The following is a 19550-nucleotide window of genomic DNA, read 5'->3' as shown; positions in this document are numbered from 1 at the left end:
AGAGCAGGAATGGCAAAGACAGAAATAGGGCTGGCTTTAGCAATGGGAAAGTGACTGGTTATTATAATCAGAGCAATTTCAGGGAGGTAGGGAGGCAGTGAATTGAGGAATATACTTATACTGAGAAAAAGTAGGTAGTGAAGATAGAACTCACCTCTGAGAAGTTTGGGGATAAAGTAGGTGTACAGCAATAGAAAAGGAGGACCTCTGATGAAAGGAATTGAAGGACTCAAATACCAAATGTCTTAACATTGCAAAGGCTATGAGAGAGTCTTCTTATAGCTGTGGCTTCCTGGGCTTGAACTAATGTAACAGTTATGACTTGGGGGATATGAATTTGATCTTTGGAATGTCTAAATCTGTTTGCCAGCAAGCTGTATTATAGTCAACTCTGCTGGATATTATTTTAAAGAATTTAAAGCTATTCCTTTTGTTTTCCTTATCCATCTGCAAACATTTTTTTTTTTTTTTAATCCAGAGTTAGTCTATGAGGACATTTCACAGCCTGTGGCAGACACAGGCTCTGAGAACTTCTCTTCCATGGACTGTTTCCAAGTCTCCCCTAGTTCTCTGAGACCCTCTGGGAGTGAGTTTCACTGTGCATGAGGAGTCAGACATCTTTAGTGCTTTTGGTTGTTATTTCCTTGATACAGATGGACCCACAGCCTTCTGTGGAATTCCTGCCCTAATCTCTTTGATGAGTGACACATTAGCTATGAAGACTATTTTCAAGTTATTGTTTTAATAGACCTTTTCCATCAGGCTCAAATAAACCATGACTACTTCACACTGGTTGGAAGACAGATTTAGAGTTAATGGGAGAGCACTACTAAATAGCAGTATAATACATGGAAAATTTACCTCCTTTTAATGTCATATTTCTTTCTAAATGGCTCTGATGAGTGGTTTTTTAGAAGGCTCACGAAAGTAGCAGAGTATTTAAAAAGTTAAAGCTTTATGACAGGTTTCAAAAATATCTGAAAGTCAGTATATATGTTCAAACTTAATACTTCCATATCATAATACCCATAATAGATTTTAAAAACTTTTCTTGGCAATTAAAAAATTAACTATTGCTAAAGAGATATAAAAAAAAAAACCCTTAAAACCAAATGAAATGTGTCAAGATTATTAGGTAGAAGCTGAAAATAAGTCTGTGGGTTGGAGAATAAGGGTAGACTTTTTATTTAAAGCTATCTAGAATTTAGACAATGTGAAATTACTAATCAGTGTAATTCTTTCCTGTGGCAACCAGGAGAAATAATTCTCCTTCTACTTTCTTCAGTGATTAGAAATCTAACCACTGTCTTTGTGCTTATGACACTGTGACCTCTAAAACCATGGAAGACAAGGGTAGCACTAAATGCAGTGTTGGACCAGGTAAAATTTGTTTTCAGTACCTTCAGGTCTTCCTTTCTCTCCTCTCTCTCAGGGCTCTCAGATTTTTCCTGGCTCCTTGCCCTGCCTAAACTTTCTCTTAGAGAAGGGTCAGCAAAGGCAATGTTTAGTTTAAATTGAAGTTTGCCTATGTTTTACCTCTTCTAAAGGAATTTGTAAGTTTTATTTCTAATTATCATATGAAAGAAAGGATTTGTGTTCTATCAGATTTTCAGGCATTAGTCAATGGATGAAAAGGTCTTTGCAGGGAAAAATGGGCTTCTTGGTATATCACACAGATAGCAGCTTACCATAAACACCTATGCAAGACCAGCATGGTTTTAACAAGTGGGCTGAAAGTGACTGTGTATTTATCATGTGCATAAGATAAGCCACATGTGTGTGAATGTTGGGACTGCCTACTCTTTTTGCTCATATCCTACTTAATCCTCAACCCACACAATCCAGCTTCTCTACCTCTTCACCCCTCTTAAAGTCATTAATGGCTCCTTAGTTATCCAATCCAGTAGACTTTTCTTTTTCCTGTGCTTTTCATGTCCTGGCAGCAACATTTTGTATCAACAGCCAGTTCCTCCCCCTCTCTGTGGTGTCCAGAGGTTCCAGTCCCTCCTTGGAATTCTTTATTTATTTATTTTTTTAAAGATTTTTATTTATTTATTTGACAGACAAGAGATCACAAGTAGGCAGAGAGGCAGGCAGAGAGAGCGGGGAAGCAGGCTCCCTGCTGAGCAGAGAGCCCAATGTGGGCCCGATCCGAGGACCCTGAAATCACAACCTGAGCTGAAAGCAGAGCTCAAACTAATGAGGCATGCAGGGGCCCCTCTCTTTGGCATTCTGCTGACGTAGCTCACCTTTCCTATGACAGACTTCTGGGTCCTTTCTTCTGTCATCTACCTTCTAGCTGGGCAGATTCATTCATGTCCATCACTTGAACTGTTCAATCTGTCCTCTTCCTATCCAAATCTCTATGCTAACCTCCAGATCCAACATCTGCACCTGCAAATTCCATAGACACCTCATATGTCCTAATCTGAAGTCACAAACCTCCTTTTTTTGCCCTTAAAAATATCATCTGTTCTAATCAAGATAGAAACTTCAGCATTATTCTTGTTTCCTGCCTCTTTCTCACTTTTTCCCTATCAATTACCAAATTCTGTAAGTTTGTGCTTCTAAATATGTATTTGAGCACACCAGCATTTCTATTTATTGTGACTACTGATTTATGTTAGGCACTTTCCATCTCCAGCCTGGGATTCTTACTCTGCTTTTCCTCTGCTCCAGGTTTTGTTTTGTGGCTAGAGTGACCTTTCCAAACTTGAAATTAGTATTTGTCCCTTTGTCCTGGTTCTTTGTGTATCAACTGTAGAATAAAGACTGAATTCTGTAGTCAGACATGACTGTTCTGTTTCTTATCAGCTGGTCCACTTTTCTGCCCTAGCTCTCTGACTCTCCATTCATATTTCTCCCTTTTGCAACATCAGTCTCTTTGAAGCACATCAAGCAGGTGTCTCCATCCTCTGGATTTGGACAGTTGCCATTCCATATGCCTAGAATGCCCTCTCATCCTTCCCAGGATAAGAAAAATCTCTTTTCCATTTATTTTTTTTCCTTTGTGAATTTTTGTCTGACACCTCCAGACAGACATTGGGTCCTCATTGTATCTTGTACATACTCCTAATAATTCTGTTGTCATATTGTATTGTAATTGTTGGTTTACCAGACTATCTTTCCACCAAACTCTAAATTTCTTGAGGGCAGGAACTGCGTATTTACATATGTACCTGTGGTTTCTAGAATAATGTGTAGCATTTTCTTTCTTTCTTTCTTTTTTTTTTTTTTTTTTTGGTGTGTGTGTGTGTGTAGCATTTTCAAAAGATATTTATTCAATGAATGAATGTGTGGATTAATTTGAAATGCCTAATAATATTTCTCTTTTTTTCCCCCTAAAAGTGTTGGGGCCCTTAAGAGGCTCATCTGCTAAATTCTTTACCCTAGTTCCTTTGTAGACGTTCTTTTTTTTTTTTTCCTTAAGATTTTATTTATTTATTTATTTGACACAGAGAGAGACACACAGCAAGAACAGGAACACAAGCAGGGAGAGTGGGAAAGGGAGAAGCAGGCTTCCTGCCAAGCAGGGAGCCCGATATGGGGCTGGATTTTAGGACCCTTGGGTCATGACTTGAGCCGAAGGCAGACACTTAAGGACTGAGCCATGCAGAGGCCCCCTCTTTTGTAGACATTCTTATGTTTTCTAAGAGTAATCATTTATAGGATGTTCCCATTTTATACTCTTAAATCACTCTAGTAGTTCCCGTTATGGAAACTCAGAAATGAGATACAAACCACAAAAGGGCAGTGATAAGGAAGAAAGGTAAACTCCAAATATAGCTCTACTTTTTTTCTAAAGGAAATAACATTTGAGCTTATTTTAAGAGTATCATTGTGATCACAAGGTACCGATTTAAAATACCAGAGAAATATTCTAATTTATTTGGTCTTTCCAATTGGTTGGCACTAAATATTTAGAAACTGATATTTCATCAGAATGATTTCCTTTTTGGCCCTAATATTTAATTCTTCAGTAAAGGCAACACAACACCTTGGGACCCTTTTTATGCAATTACAGGCCTGGGAGCTGGGAAGTGTTCTATAGTGTTCTCTTGATCAACACAGAACATGTTACAGAGAACAGTTATCGAGCAGTTACCACCAGACAGGTACTGTTTTTAGTTGCTTTCATATATTAATTCATCCTGTGAAGTATGCACTATTATTATTAATTTTTAAGTTTTATTTTATTTTTCAGTGTTCCAAGATTCATTGTTTATGCACCACACCCAGTTCTCCATGCGATACGTGCCCTCCTTAATACCCACCACGAGGCTTGCCCAACCTCCCAAACCCCTCCCCTCCAAAACCCTCAGTTTGTTTCTCAGAGTCCATAGTCTCTCATGGTTTTTCTCCCCCTCTGATTTCCTTCAAGTCACTTCTCCTCTTCATCTCCCTGTGTCCTCTGTGTTATTCCTTATGCTCCACAAATAAGTGAAACCATATGATAACTGAATCTCTCTGCTTGACTTATTTCACTCAACATAATCTCTTACTCCTGTCCATGTTGATACAAATTTGGGTATTCATCCTTTCTGATGGAGGCATAATACTCCATAGTATATATGAACCATATCTTCTTTATCCATTTGTCCGTTGAAGGACATCTTGGTTCTTTCCACAATTTGGCAACTGTGGCCATTGCTGCTATGAACATTGGGTTACAGATGGCCCTTCTTTTCACTACATCTGTATCTTCAGGGTAAATAGCCAGTAGTAGGTATGCACTATTATTATCCCTCATTTTACAGATGAGGAAGCTGAGGCATAGAGAAGTAACTTGTTTAAAAGTACAGAAATGTTTTTTTAAAAAGTATATAAATTAAGTGGTAGAATCGGGATTTGAACCTACCTAGTTCAGTCTGTTCATATGATATATGAGAAAACTAAGAGCCATCAAAGGTCTTAATTACAAGAGGCAGAGTCCTACATTTTTGGCTTCTGGTAGTATGTTAGCACTTTTTGATTTAGTCAGGGTATGTGTTGCAAACTAGTAAACCATTGGAAATAGTCCTTTCCCATAGCCAGTGTTAGCTTTATTCAGTGGTTGTTCATAGCAAGAGAAATTTTCTTTTGAAAGTTCTCTTTAATTCAGAATCAGAAAAAAATCTCAGATAAAACACACATACCCACACATAACTACACACACACTCGCAATGAACATTCTCAATCAAAGTGAGTCCCTTTGATCATTGTGGGATATAGAACAGGCCAGAAAATCTAACTACACCCATATAAACAGTATAACAAAATGCAAGAATATACTGATTATTACTTGAGATTTGCTTTTAGAATTATTAAAATTTAACTTCAATACAAAACTATTTAATATCCAGTTCTTCTCTAGTTTTGATGTAAAAGTTTGAATCCCCAAGTTCTTGGCCTCGTTTTGGGAAGCAGTGGACCCATATGGGACTGCACATGTTAAGTTGCTATGGTTGTGATTTGCAAGGCTCATGAAGAAAGCTATTTCACTGTTTTCTGTGGGGATTACAGAAATAATTGTCACACTGGTTTTTGTATCTTTAAATTAGAAGTTCTTGGTGGTGGTGGGCTATTCTTTTAGCAGCATGTTTCTGCTTATTGAAAAGCTTTGCTGAACACAATATACCCACTTTGCTATGTAAATAAAGACATTCTTGTTGGAATAATGAAGTTCATGGGATGCCTCTTCTGGTAGGCTTATCTGTCAATCTGTGTTTAGTTGACTTTCCCAGCCCACCCATTCTAATTACTGCTTTTCAGTCTCTTAGAATGGGGATCTAAGAAGGGGATTTGTTACAATTGGGTTACTTAAATAGAATTTTCCAAATATACAGTATCTCCTCCTCAGATCACAAATTCACTCCCCCATTCCTTCCTACTTGCTTTAGATAATAGCTCGTGGCAGGCTGTTATTAAGAACTAAAGGGCAGGTTTCAAGCACCCTCAATTTATGAAATGGTGAGGGCCAGTCGGTAAACTGCATGTGTTTGGGATTATTACACTTTATTATAATTTCATTTTGACTGCCGCTGAGTTTAAGAGTGTGAATTCTTTTTATGGAGATAACTTCATGAATGCTGAATGGCAGATATGCTGTCAGTCATCTGTCCATTTTGGGCACTAAAGTTTGGCTGACTTTTGACTAAATATGGGTCATATTCTAAATTTTTTTTTATCATCCAGTAACTTCATATAGAATCTATTTTTTTGAGAAACATGTTAAAATGTTAAATTGAAAGTATGGAGGAAAATATTACCTTGAAATGTAGCAGACCTGTGACATTATTTGTGTTGTTTAGCAAGGCAGTATATATCTTTGCAATATCCCTGCCCTTGCCCTCTTGGCCAGTGACTCAGAGACAGCTTTTCAAAAGCTAAGAATATGGTCTATGTCACATTAGTGCAGAGATCTCTACATATCTTCTTGGATATAAAAGCCTGCAAGCCTGCTGTCTCCTGTTGTGACTTATTTATAAAGGAAACACTGGAGGCAAAATTTCTTGCTTTGTAAAATGAATGGTTCTTTTTTATTTGCTCTTCTAAAGGGTTGCAAACTTTACATGGTTTATAATCCCTTTAAGCAGTCATCTTATCCTAATATTTTCCTTTCCCAATCTTCCTTTCTCTGCTGCCCTTCTTAAATCTATTACTGCCTGAATTTCTCATCGCCCACTCATGTCAGTTCCTGGTAGACTGGCTTCCATTCCCATTCCCCTCTCCTGGGTCACTGATGGTCTCCTCATTGGCAAATCCAGTGAATATCTTTTTTGTATTTATGTCTTTCTATTCATGTATTCATGTCTCCATTTTGTCTCCATCTCCAACAAATGATTGATGTTATTGATCATTTCCCCATGTGCTTCTTTGTAGGAACAACAATAGTAATAATGATTAATGAAAATATTGATGATAAATGTACTTACAAATTATATAATAGGTATTTTTAACAATAATTATTGCTATTTCAATTCTTAGGACTGTAAAATTCTGGTTCTTCTATTTTCAAGTCAATTTTCTCTATCTTCTTTAATGACTCTACTTTCTTCTATAATCTACTCTCTGCAGGCATTTTCCAATTTACTTAATCTAGAAATTTGAAAGTGACCTTGTTTTCTTGCTCTCTTTCTTCCCCCTCATAATTCCTCAGTAAACAAATCTTTTGGATCTCCCTCTGTGGTATCTTTCACACTCAGCCCTTTCTTCTCATTGCTACCCTCCAATCTAAGTGTTCAGCAACTCATGTCTGGACTTCTGCCTCCCAGTACAGTCTACATATCACTGCTGAAGAGAATTCTCTATTCCACTAATATACACAGAAATAATCTGGATGTGAAGTAAAGCAGTGGTGGTAGGAATGAAGTAGAACAAGAGATATTTAGGATTCACAGGATTGGGTACTGGGGACATTGAGTTGGGATAGTGTTCTGGGCATCATTGTCTAGAGGACATTTGAAGTTACGGAAGAACATGAGATCACCCTAGAAAGAGAAAGCTTGGGACAGAATTTCACTACTGAAGGACAAAGCTGATCTTATTCTCCTAGTAGTGCAGTTAGGACCCTTTATTCAAACAAATTCTTAACTGGATGTCAGTATGTGAAGCACATAAAAACAAACCTCCTTATGCCAAAGGCTAGTGTGCTTGACCTCCCCATGTTCTTGCTCTGTCACTGGTTGGGGTTCCTGAAGCACCACAGGGAAACCATGTGGTACAGCAAGGAGGGGAAAACATATTAATTGAGTATCTCTTGTCCTAGGCACTGTTCTAGGTACTTCCCATGTGAATGACTTATGATGATGATGATCCTGGAGAAGGTAAGTAGAATCAGTAACTACTCTTTTCTGAGCTATTAAAATTATCACTAAGAAAACTCTTGCAAAAGCATTAAAAAAAAAAAAAATCCTTCATTCCACTTGGAACGGGTCTATGAGCTTTCGAAATCACATACAAACATGGATAGGTTAAACCTGTTACACAAAATTGGTTGCTAGAAGCTGTTCAACTCTAGAAATGTAATGTATTCACATTTCTTTTTCAGAAAATCTCTCCTGAAAATATAGACGTTCCAGGTCACTATTCGTGATAACCCCTATGAATATTATTAGGATAATTAGGATTATTTTATCAGATTCTTTTAGCACAACTGGCAAAGTCATCCTATACTCTCTCTTTTTTATTTTTAAGGGCCATAACTGATACATCACAAATGGTTCTTAGATGTGTGTTGTGTTTAATTTTAAAAGATTTTCTCTGCTTGATGTCTCTAGAAGTTTTTAAACAAATACTATAGAGAAATTTATTTGACAGCTTTCACAAGTAAACTGTTATCATCCTGGTATATATTTAAAAAGTTTTTCTTAACTTTTGTCAGTGTATACTAGTAAAATTTTGTGTTATGTTCATAGTGGTACTGTAAGCTCCTTGGCTTTGTATTACTTTATTTCATCAGAATGTTGTATCAAAGCTTTAAAATGAAATTTCTATAAAGAATTAGAGTTTTCCATGTGTTAAGTTTTAAATAAATTATGATTTAAAGTCCTCCCTTTATTATTTTTTAAAATATTTTATTTGTTTATTTGACAGAGATCACAAGTAGGCATAGAGGCAGGCAGAGAGAGAGAGGGGGAAGCAAGCTGCCAAGCAGAGAGCCCAATGTGGGGCTCGATCCCAGGACCCTGGGACCACGACCTGAGCTGAAAGCAGAGCCTTTAAGCCACTGAGCCACCCAGGCGCCCCTAAAGTCCTCCCTTTAGATGCATTAATTCACTTTGATTTTGTCTATTCTTTGTGAATACTTTTCAGACTTCTATAGATTTCCTTAAGGAAACTGTTTATAATTTTTAATAGAATAATATATTATGTGTTTTTAAGATCCTATGATATGTCATGAACCAAACTCTTTTGTATATATACTTCATGCTTAGAGACTATAAGCACGTAAGTTGATGTTCATGTACATACTTAAATATTTAGGTTTTAAGTTTCTAAATTAACATTTTAAAACAGGGCTTTCAGAGTTTCCAAATCTGAGGAAATGTCCCTTCTATTGTTTTTGATAAGCAACAAAAACTGTTTTCAAATTAATTTTTCAGGTGAAAATTTAACTTTTCACATTTTAATGGGTTGTTTTGGAAATAAAATCTTTTCCACAATAAGAAGCAAAAATTACAAGCCAACTAAGATATACCAAGGGCTTTAGGACTATCTCATTAAAGCAGCAAATGACCTAAGGTTTGGCTTTTTTTTGTTTGTTTGTTTTGTTTTGTTTTATTTTTTTTCTTTGTAAGATAGTTAATGGACTGCCATTGTTCTCTTCATTGCTGGGATTATTGTGACCTGAATTAGGAAAGCTTTTGTACTTTCACCCTTTAATTTAATTAGATAATGATTTTGTAGTCAGGAGTTCCCTGGAGATAACAAATTTATTGACACTGTAAATCAACCTCTGGATGCAATTTCATGTTGTTCATTTCATTGCTGGTGGACAGAGAGTCCACATGGAATATGGGACAAATGTTAATTCTGCCAACTATTAAGTCTTCAGTGATCTAGGCCTATCTTTTTTTTTTTTTTTTTTTTAGATTTTATTTATTTATTTGACAGACAGAGATCACATGTAGGCAGAGAGGCAGGCAGAGAGAAAGGAGGAAGCAGGCTCCCCACTGAGCAGAGAGCCCGATGCGGGGCTCGATCCCAGGACCCTGAGATCATGACCTGAGCTGAAGGCAGAGGCTTTAATATACTGAGCCACCCAGGCGTCCCTAGGCCTATCTTGAAACAAATGGTGGAAAGGTTGGGATAGGAGGCTAAATCCATGAAGTCCTGCAGAGATGTCCTGCATTTCATACAATTAAATATGTTAAGATGTTGGGTACTAGAATATTGCAATAAAGTAAGTCAGATGAATTTTTTGTTTTCCCAGTGCATAAACATGTTTACACAATTTTATAGCCTATTAAGTATGTGGTAGCATAATGTTTTAGAAAAACAATGTACATACCTTAATTAAAAATACTTTATTGCTAAAAATGCTAACCATCATCTGAGCTTTCAGTGAGTCATACAAAATCTTTTCACTGGTGAAGGGTCTTACTTCAGTGTTGATGGCTGTTGACTGATCAGGGTAGTAGCTGCTGAAGGTCAAGGTGACTGTGGCAATTTCTTAAAATAAGACAACAGTTCTGCCCACATCAACTGACTCTTCCACTCATGAACAATTTCTTTGGAGCATGTGATACTATTTGATAGCATTTTATTCACAAGAAAACTTATTTCACAACTGGAGTTGATCTTTTTTTTTTTTTAAAGATTTTATTTATTTATTTGTAAGAGACAGAGGGAGAGAGAGCAAGCGAGCACAGGCAGACAAAGAGGCAGGCAGAGGCAGAGGGAGAAGCAGGCTCCCTGCCGAGCAAGGAGCCCGATGTGGGACTCGATCCCAGGACCCTGGGATCATGACCTGAGCCGAAGGCAGCTGCTTAACCAACTGAGCCACCCAGGCGTCCCTGGAGTTGATCTTTTAAAACCCTGCTACTGCTTTATCCACTAAATCAGTACAATATTTGAAATCTTTTGTTGTCATTTCAACAGTCTTCACAGCATCCTCACCAGGGGTAGATTCCATCTCAAGAACCACTCACTTTTCTCACTCAAAAGAAGCAAACCCTCATCTGTTAAAGTTTTATCATGAGACTATAATAATTCAGTCCCACCTTGAGGCTCCACTTTTAATTCTAGTTTTCTTGCTATTCCCACCACATTGGCATTTACTTCTTCTACTGAGTTCTTGAGCTCTTCAAAGTCATCCAGGGGGATTCAGGACCAGCTTCTATTGAACTACTGTTAATGTTGGTATGCTGACCTCTTTCCATGAATCGCAAGTGTTCATAATGGCATCTAGAATGGTGAATCCTTTCCAGGGGGTTTTTAATTTATATTGCCCAGATCCATCAGAAGAATCATTATCTAAGGTAGCTATAGTTTTATGAAATACATTTCTTAATTAATAGGATTTGAAAGTCAGAATTACTATTTGATCCATGGGCTGCAGAATGGATGCTGTGTTAGTAGGCATGAAAACAACATAATCTCATTGTCCATCTCCATTAGAGCTCTTGGTGCATTGTCAACAAGCAGTCATATTTTTAAAGGAATCTTTACTTCTGAGCAGAAGGTCTCAACAGTGGGCTTAAAGTATTTAGAAAACCATGTTGTATATGGATGTGCTGTCATCTAAGATTCTTCCATTTATAGAGCATAAGCAGAGTAGATTTTGCATAATTCTTTGCATAATTTTCAAGAGCCCTAGGAATGGTAAATGGATATTAGCTTCAACTTAAAATCACCAGCTGCATTAGCTCCTAACAAGAAATTCAGACTGATCTTTGAAACTGAAGTTGGGCATTTATTTCTCTTCTCTAGCTATGAAAGTACTAGATGGCATCTTCTTTCTGGTAGAGGGCTATTTCATCTACATTGAAAATCTGTTGTTCATTGTAGCCACCTTCTTCAATTATCTTAGCTGGATCTTCCGGAAAACTTGCTGAAGCTTCTACATCAGCACTTGCTTCTTCATGTACTTTTATGTGATGGGCAGAGCTTCTTTCCTTAAATTCTGCAAACATACCTCTGATAGCTTCCAGCTTTTCTTCTGAAGCTTCCTTACCTCTTTCAGCCCTCACGGAATTGAAGAGAGTTGGGGCCTTGGTCAGGATTAGGCTTTGGCTTAGAAGAATGTTGTGCCTGGTTTGATCTATCCAGACCACTCAGACTTTCTCCCTCTCAGCAATAAGACTGTTTTTCTTTCTTGTCATTTGTGTATTCATTGGACTAGCATTTTTAATTTCCTTCAACAACTTTTCCCTTGCACTCACAACTTGGCTAACATGTGTTGGCTTTTGATATGCCTCCCTCACTATGCTTAATCATTTCAAGCTTTTGATTGAAAACGAGAGAAGTGTGACTCTTCCTTTCACTTGAATGCTTAGAGGTCATCGCAGAGTTATGAATTGGTCTAATTTCAGTATTGTTGTGTCTCAGGAAATAGGGAGGCTTGAGGAGAGGGAGAGAGATGAGGGGGAATGGTTGGTTGCTGGAGCAGTCAGAACATAAACAACATTTATCACTTAAGTTCACCATCTTACAAGGGTGTGGTTCATGGTGCCCCAAAACAACTACAATAGTAACATCAGAGATCACTGCACACATATCACTGTAACAAATATAAGAACAATGAAAAAGATGGAAATGTTATGAGAATTATCAAAATGTGACACAGAGACATGAAGTGGGTAAATGCTATTAGAAAAATGGTGCCGATAGACTTGCTCAATGCAAAGTTACCACAAAACTTCAATTTGAAAAAATTGCAGTATCTGTGAAAGGCAATAAAACAAAGTATTTCTTTTTTTTTTTAAGATTTTATTTATTTGTTTGTCAGAGAGAGAGTATTAGAGAAAGCATAAGCAGTGGGAATGGCAGGCAGAGGGAGAAGAAGGCTCCCTGCTGAGCATGGAGCCTATGCAGAACTTGATCCCATGACCCTGGGATCATGACCTGAGCTGAAGGCAACCACTTAACCAACTGAGTCACCCAGACATCCCTAAAACAAGGTGTTTCTATATATAATTTAACTGACAGAAAGTTTCGTGTGCCAAAGTGAGGAGTGATAGGAGATGAGTTTAGAAGGCTAGGCAGGGGACAAATCATAAAGGGCCTTTCAGGCCACGTAAGTAATTTCGATTTTTTTTTCTGACTTTAATGGAAAGCCAGTCTTTGCGAAGCCTATGTTGGCTATTACCTAGAAACTTTAACCAAAGAGGATTTATCTATTAAGAATGCATTCAGCTCTTAACCATAGGAAGAAACTGGGGTTTTTGCTGAAGGGGAGGTGGTGGGGGGATGGGGTGACTGGGGGATATACAATAAGGAGGGCATGTGATATAATGAGCACTGGGTGTTATACAAGACTGATGAATCACTGAAAGCTACTTCTGAAACTAATAATACGCTACATGCTAATTAATTGAATTTAAATAAAACATAAGTAATGATTTATAGCTTTAGATGCTTAACTTAGAAAAGAGGATGGGTAAAGGAGGTCAACTGTATGGTGACAATGGTAACTAGACTAACTCCTGTGATCACTTTGAATTGTATGAATTGTAGAATTGTAGAATGAATTGTAGAATTACTATGTTGTACACCTGAAACTAATACATTATATACCAACTTTACCTCACTATAAATCAATATATCAATCATAGAATAAAATATATTTTTTTGTTTTTAAAGGTTTTATTTATTTGAGAGAGAGATCACAAATAAGCAGAGAGGTAGGCAGAGATAGAGAGAGAAGCAGGCTCCCTGCTGAGCGGAGAGCCCAATGCAGGGCTCTATCCCAGGACCCTGAGATCATCACCTGAGCAGAAGGCAGTGGCTTAACCCACTTGGCCACCCAGGCTCCCCAAAATAAAATATTATTTTGATCCTAAGTAGTTTTAGAATAATATTAAAGAGTTCCTGCTTGACATATTTTTTAAAAATAAATAATTTATTTTGTCATCATTAATAAAAGGAATGCATTCAGTTGAAAACAACAGAGAACCCTGTAAACAGTGCCTAAGATAAACCAGGGTTTTATTTGATTCACAGGATAAGAACACTGTACACTGTCAGTCCAAATTTGGCTCAGTGATATCAACAAGGATCTAGACTTCTTCCATTTTATTGTGCTCCATCCTTAACATGGGGCTTTTATATCTTGGTTGCAATATGGCTGCTTCATGCTTGGATATCATCACCACAGTCTTGGTAGGAAGAGGAAAGAAAGGGTTGAAAAGTGTGTGGTTATTAGTCTGCCCTTTCTGAAAGCTCTTCTGGAAATTCTACTCAGAATTATTCTGATTATTTCTCTTTGGCCAGAACTGGGTCAAATGGTTACTTTTAAGTATGAGAGCAGCTCAGAAGACCAGTACTGAGCTGCCTACTCTGTGTCTCCAAACGAAATCAGGGCTCCATTGGTAAGAAAGAAAGCGGGCGGGTGCGGGGGGGGGATGGATGTTACATAGACAACTAGCAGTGACTACTACCATGGGGGTCATGTTTCAGGCTATTTCAGGAATCATGGAGGGAAGATGGAACTTCAACTAGGGTAATAGAGACAGTGGTAATAAGAGGTTGTCAGATTTATGATATTAAAAGAAAAGAGTCAACAAGTTCTCAATAGTGGATTTGTTGTGAGATGACAGAGGTAACAGATAGTCAGAGATGTTTTCCCCATTTTTGTCCTGCTTACCAGGTGAAAAATGGTATTATTTATGATGATAGTGAAAACTTGGGGAGGAGCAGATTTGGAAGGAAAAGAAATCTAGAATTCTAACTAAGGCACAAATATCACCACTGTTGATGTCAGAGGCAGGAGTGCTTTCACTAAGTAGTAGTAGATCTGCTGTGGCAGATATTTAGAGATTAGGCTGGTGATGGACATAACTTGAAATTTTTGAGCTTGTTAGTACATCATCTCATACAAAACAGCAGCCAGATGTAACAAGAGATCAGTGTGAAACTCTTGGGACCTTGAATCAAATGAATCCTCTGACGTCATTATGATTTTGGTGTAATTGGCCCATTTAAGTAAGAAATACCCTCTTGGGTATTATGCTAAGTGAAATAAGTCAATCAGAGAAAGACAATTATCATATGATCTCACTGATATGAGGAATTTGAGAAATAAGACAGAGGATCATAAGGGAAGGGAGGGAAAAATGAAACAAGATGAAACCAGAGAGGGAGACAAACCATAAGAGACTCTTAATCTCAGGAAACAAACTGAAGGTTGCTGGAGTGGAGGGGGATGGGAGGAATGGGGTGGCTGGGTGATGGACACTGGGGAGGGTATGTGCTATGGTGAGTGCTCTGAATTGTGTAAGACTGATGAATCACAGACCCGTACCCCTGAAACAAATAATACACGATATGTTAATTAAAGAAAAAAAAAGAAATACCCTCTTGGATTTGGGAACTGGGCGATTTTATCTTAATTAAGTAGGCAACTGCGCTTCTAAAGAAATGCAGAACAAAAAACGGAATATGGTAGGGGAATATGCCTGGGTGTGATAGCTAAGGGAATGGGTATTTTCACTTTAAAGAACACTTAGGAGCAGATAATTAAAATGTGAAGTACTGGAATGAAACTATGAATTTAATCCTGTTGGCTGCTGCTCCCATCATATTGTTATTACTATAACACAGTGCTGTTAGGATTATTAACATATAATGGCTTCTAAACATATAATGACTCTTTATCCCTGAGTCAAGTCAGAACTTCTTGGCTTACTTTTCAAAATCCTCCAGGATATAGCCCCATCTAACCCTAGTTCTCACTTTGTGCTACTAGTGCCTGGAAGGTGGTTCTCCTGTTTCCCTTTCGTCCAGCACCTGTAGATGTATCCATCAGTGGGATGAAGGCTATTCCACATATTATACAGACCTGATGTGGCCTATAGGTCTACCAGCTATTTCAGCACTCTCATTGGATGGAGTTTAGGATTAAGTCTTATTGTGTGTATCAAATAACCATGATGTACACTTTAAATATCTTACAATATTATCTGTCATCAATAAAGCTGAAATTTTAAAAAGTGTTAAGTCCTATTGCCTGCTAGACCTCCAGACCTGAGGCACCTAGACAAGCCCTCCAAATTTCCTTAATTATCCCTGGCACCAACAGCATTGTACCTTGGACTGGGTTTCTCTCTCCCATGCAGTACACCAACCAATTATTTTGCATGATACCATTGTTTCCTTTGAGGACTGAGGATACTGCTCTGATCTACTCTTGTTACCTTGGAGGATTGTATTATGTAGTGTTAGGTACAGGCTCTCCCTTCCTTATGGTAAATGGATAGGTCTTCCAGAACCACACACAATTCCCATGGACTCTTGCAGAATTGCCAGAGACTCTTGTCACCATGTCTTGTCCTATTGATTAATTTTCGTTCTGAGGTCTGCTTGAACAATTTGTAAATTTGTTTTGCTCTTGTAGTCTGTGTTGCAAACTCATTTTTAGGTTTTGTAGTATCCATTTTCTTCTACCTCCTATTCCATTCTGGCTGATCTCACCTGATATGATCATTCTCTCCTCTGTGATTTTTTTTTTTTTTCTGTTCACCTGATTTGGAAAGGGCTTTTTCCCCCCCTCTATATTCAAGACCCTATATACCTGACAAGATCCAACTCAAGTTCTAGTTTTTAAACCTTTATCAATTTCTAGTTCCAATATGTTGCTTCTTCTATCCAACCTCTTTTAATAGTTGAGCACTTTAATTATGGACCCATTTTTAAAAAGCTTCATGCATATACATGTATTTCTGTTACTTAATAATGAGCCCTTGTGCCCATAAAATAAAATGAATGTTTAAATGATTTGACTTGAGGTAAAATTTCCCAAGTGAAGTTTTGGATTTTCTCTATTCAGACTGCATCTTACCCAATAGCTACTCTTTCCCTCTCTATCAGCTTATATCTCTGTTTAAAAAGGTGCTATTGTAATCTTTGTGATCTTTAGTTAGGTAATGGTTTCCTTAGATATGACAGCAAAACAAAAACAACAAAAGAAAAAGTAAATCAACCAGATTGAGCAAAATTAAAAACCTGTGTGCTTCAAAGGACACCATCAAAAAGTGAGGCAATCCACAGAATGGGAGAATTTTTTTTGCAAACCGTTCTGATAAGGACTTGCATCTAAAACACATAAAAGATGCTTACAGCTCAATAACAAAAAGACAAATAACACAACTAAAAAGATTTGACTAAATATGTCGCCAAAGAAGATATACAAATGGCGTATGAAGAGATGCTCAACATCATTAGTCATCAGGGAAGCGCAAATCAAAGCCACAATAAGATACAACTTCACATCCACTTAGCTACTGAAAGGTGTAACAAATGTGTAATAAATGTGTAAAATATGTAATAAAAAGAGATAATAACAAGTGTTGGCAAGAACGTGGAGAAGTTGGAGCCTTCACACACTGTTACTGGAAATGTAATGCAGCGCAGCTGCTTTGAAAACAGTTTGGCAGTTTCTTGAATGTTTAAACGTAAATTTACCAGATGATCCAGAAATTCTATTCCTAGGTGTATATCTATGAGAAATATTTTCATAGAAACAATTGTACGTGAATGTTCTTAGCAGCATTAATCATAATAGCCAAAAAGTGGAAGGCAGCTATGCTCACCACTATACCACCAACGCCCGCTATAATAGCCAAAAAGTGGAAACAGCCTCAGTGTCCATCAACTGAAGAATAGACAAATACAATGTGATATATCTGTATAATAGAATATCATTTGACAATAAGAATTGAAGTACTGATACATGCTAAAACATAGATTAACATTGAAAACACTGTGCTAAGTGATGGAAGCCATTCACAAAGGACCAACTATTGTATGGTTCCATTTACATGAAGTGTTTAGAATAGGCAAATCTATAGCAGCAGGAAGTAGTGGTTACCTAGCAATGGGGGAGACAGTGGGGTACTGGAAAGGTGATGGCTAAAGAGTATGGATTTGTGGGGGGCTTAATAAAAACATTCTAAAATTGACTGTGGGGATGGATGCACAACACTCTTAACGTCTTAAAAGCCACTGAATTGTACACTTTTATTTTTTATTTTATTTTTTTTTTATTTATTTTTATTTCCAGCATAACAGTATTCATTATTTTTGCACCACACCCCGTGCTCCATGCAATCCGTGCCCTCTATAATACCCACCACCTGGTACCCCAACCTCCCACCCCCCGTCCCTTCAAAACCCTCAGATTGTTTTTCAGAGTCCATAGTCTCTCATGGTTCACTTCCCCTTCCAATTTCCCCCAACTCCCTTCTCCACTCTAAGTCCCCATGTCCTCCATGCTATTTGTTATGCTCCACAAATAAGTGAAACCATATGATAGTTGACTCTCTCTGCTTGACTTATTTCACTCAGCATAATCTCTTCCAGTCCCGTCCATGTTGCTACAAAAGTTGGGTATTCATCCTTTCTGATGGAGGCATAATACTCTATCCCCAGGGGTACAGGTCTGTGAATCACCAGGTTTACACACTTCACATCACTCACCAAAGCACATACCCTCCCCAATGTCCATAATCCCACCCCCTTCTCCCAAACCCCCTCCCCCCAGCAACCCTCAGTTTGTTTTGTGAGATTAAAAGTCACTTATGGTTTGTCTCCCTCCCAATCCCATCTTGTTTCATTGATTCTTCTCCTACCCACTTAAGCCCCCATGTTGCATCACCACTTCCTCATATCAGGGAGATCATATGATAGTTGTCTTTCTCTGCTTGACTTATTTCGCTAAGCATGATACGCTCTAGTTCCATCCATGTTGTCGCAAATGGCAAGATTTCATTTCTTTTGATGGCTGCATAGTATTCCATTGTGTATATATACCACATCTTCTTGATCCATTCATCTGTTGATGGACATCTAGGTTCTTTCCATAGTTTGGCTATTGTGGACATTGCTGCTATAAACATTCGGGTGCATGTGCCCCTTTGGATCACTACGTTTGTATCTTTAGGGTAAATACCCAATAGTGCAATTGCTGGGTCATAGGGCAGTTCTATTTTCAACATTTTGAGGAACCTCCATGCTGTTTTCCAGAGTGGCTGCACCAGCTTGCATTCCCACCAACAGTGTAGGAGGGTTCCCCTTTCTCCGCATCCTCGCCAGCATCTGTCATTTCCTGACTTGTTTATTTTAGCCATTCTGACTGGTGTGAGGTGATATCTCATTGTGGTTTTGATTTGTATTTCCCTGATGCCGAGTGATATGGAGCACTTTTTCATGTGTCTGTTGGCCATCTGGATGTCTTCTTTGCAGAAATGTCTGTTCATGTCCTCTGCCCATTTCTTGATTGGATTATTTGTTCTTTGGGTGTTGAGTTTGCTAAGTTCTTTATAGATTCTGGACACTAGTCCTTTATCTGATATGTCGTTTGCAAATATCTTCTCCCATTCTGTCAGTTGTCTTTTGATTTTGTTAACTGTTTCCTTTGCTGTGCAAAAGCTTTTGATCTTGATGAAATCCCAATAGTTCATTTTTGCCCTTGCTTCCCTTGCCTTTTGCGTTGTTCCTAGGAAGATGTTGCTGCGGTTGAGGTCAAAAAGGTTGCTGCCCGTGTTCTCCTCAAGGATTTTGATGGATTCCTTTCGCACATTGAGGTCCTTCATCCATTTTGAGTCTATTTTTGTGTGTGGTGTAAGGAAATGGTCCAATTTCATTTTTCTGCATGTGGCTGTCCAATTTTCCCAGCACCATTTATTGAAGAGGCTGTCTTTTTGCCATTGGACATTCTTTCCTGCTTTGTCGAAGATTAGTTGACCATAGTGTTGAGGGTCTATTTCTGGGCTCTCTATTCTGTTCCATTGATCTATGTGTCTGTTTTTGTGCCAGTACCATGCTGTCTTGATGACGACAGCTTTGTAATAGAGCTTGAAGTCCGGAATTGTGATGCCACCAACGTTGGCTTTCTTTTTCAATATCCCTTT

The 19550-nt window shown here is 38.0% G+C and overlaps 1 pseudogene; it reads right to left on the bottom strand.

Annotated features, from left to right (window-relative positions):
* Window positions 1-10041: 10041 nt before the first annotated feature.
* On the bottom strand, window positions 10042-11985 carry LOC116584135 (annotated as a pseudogene).
* Window positions 11986-19550: the final 7565 nt, after the last annotated feature.

This window comes from Mustela erminea, chromosome 2, assembly GCF_009829155.1.
Source record: "Mustela erminea isolate mMusErm1 chromosome 2, mMusErm1.Pri, whole genome shotgun sequence".
NCBI classification, from domain to species: Eukaryota; Metazoa; Chordata; class Mammalia; order Carnivora; family Mustelidae; genus Mustela; species Mustela erminea.
The sequence above is the reverse complement of the archived record's forward strand: the minus strand, read 5'-3'. Positions and strand labels throughout refer to the sequence as shown.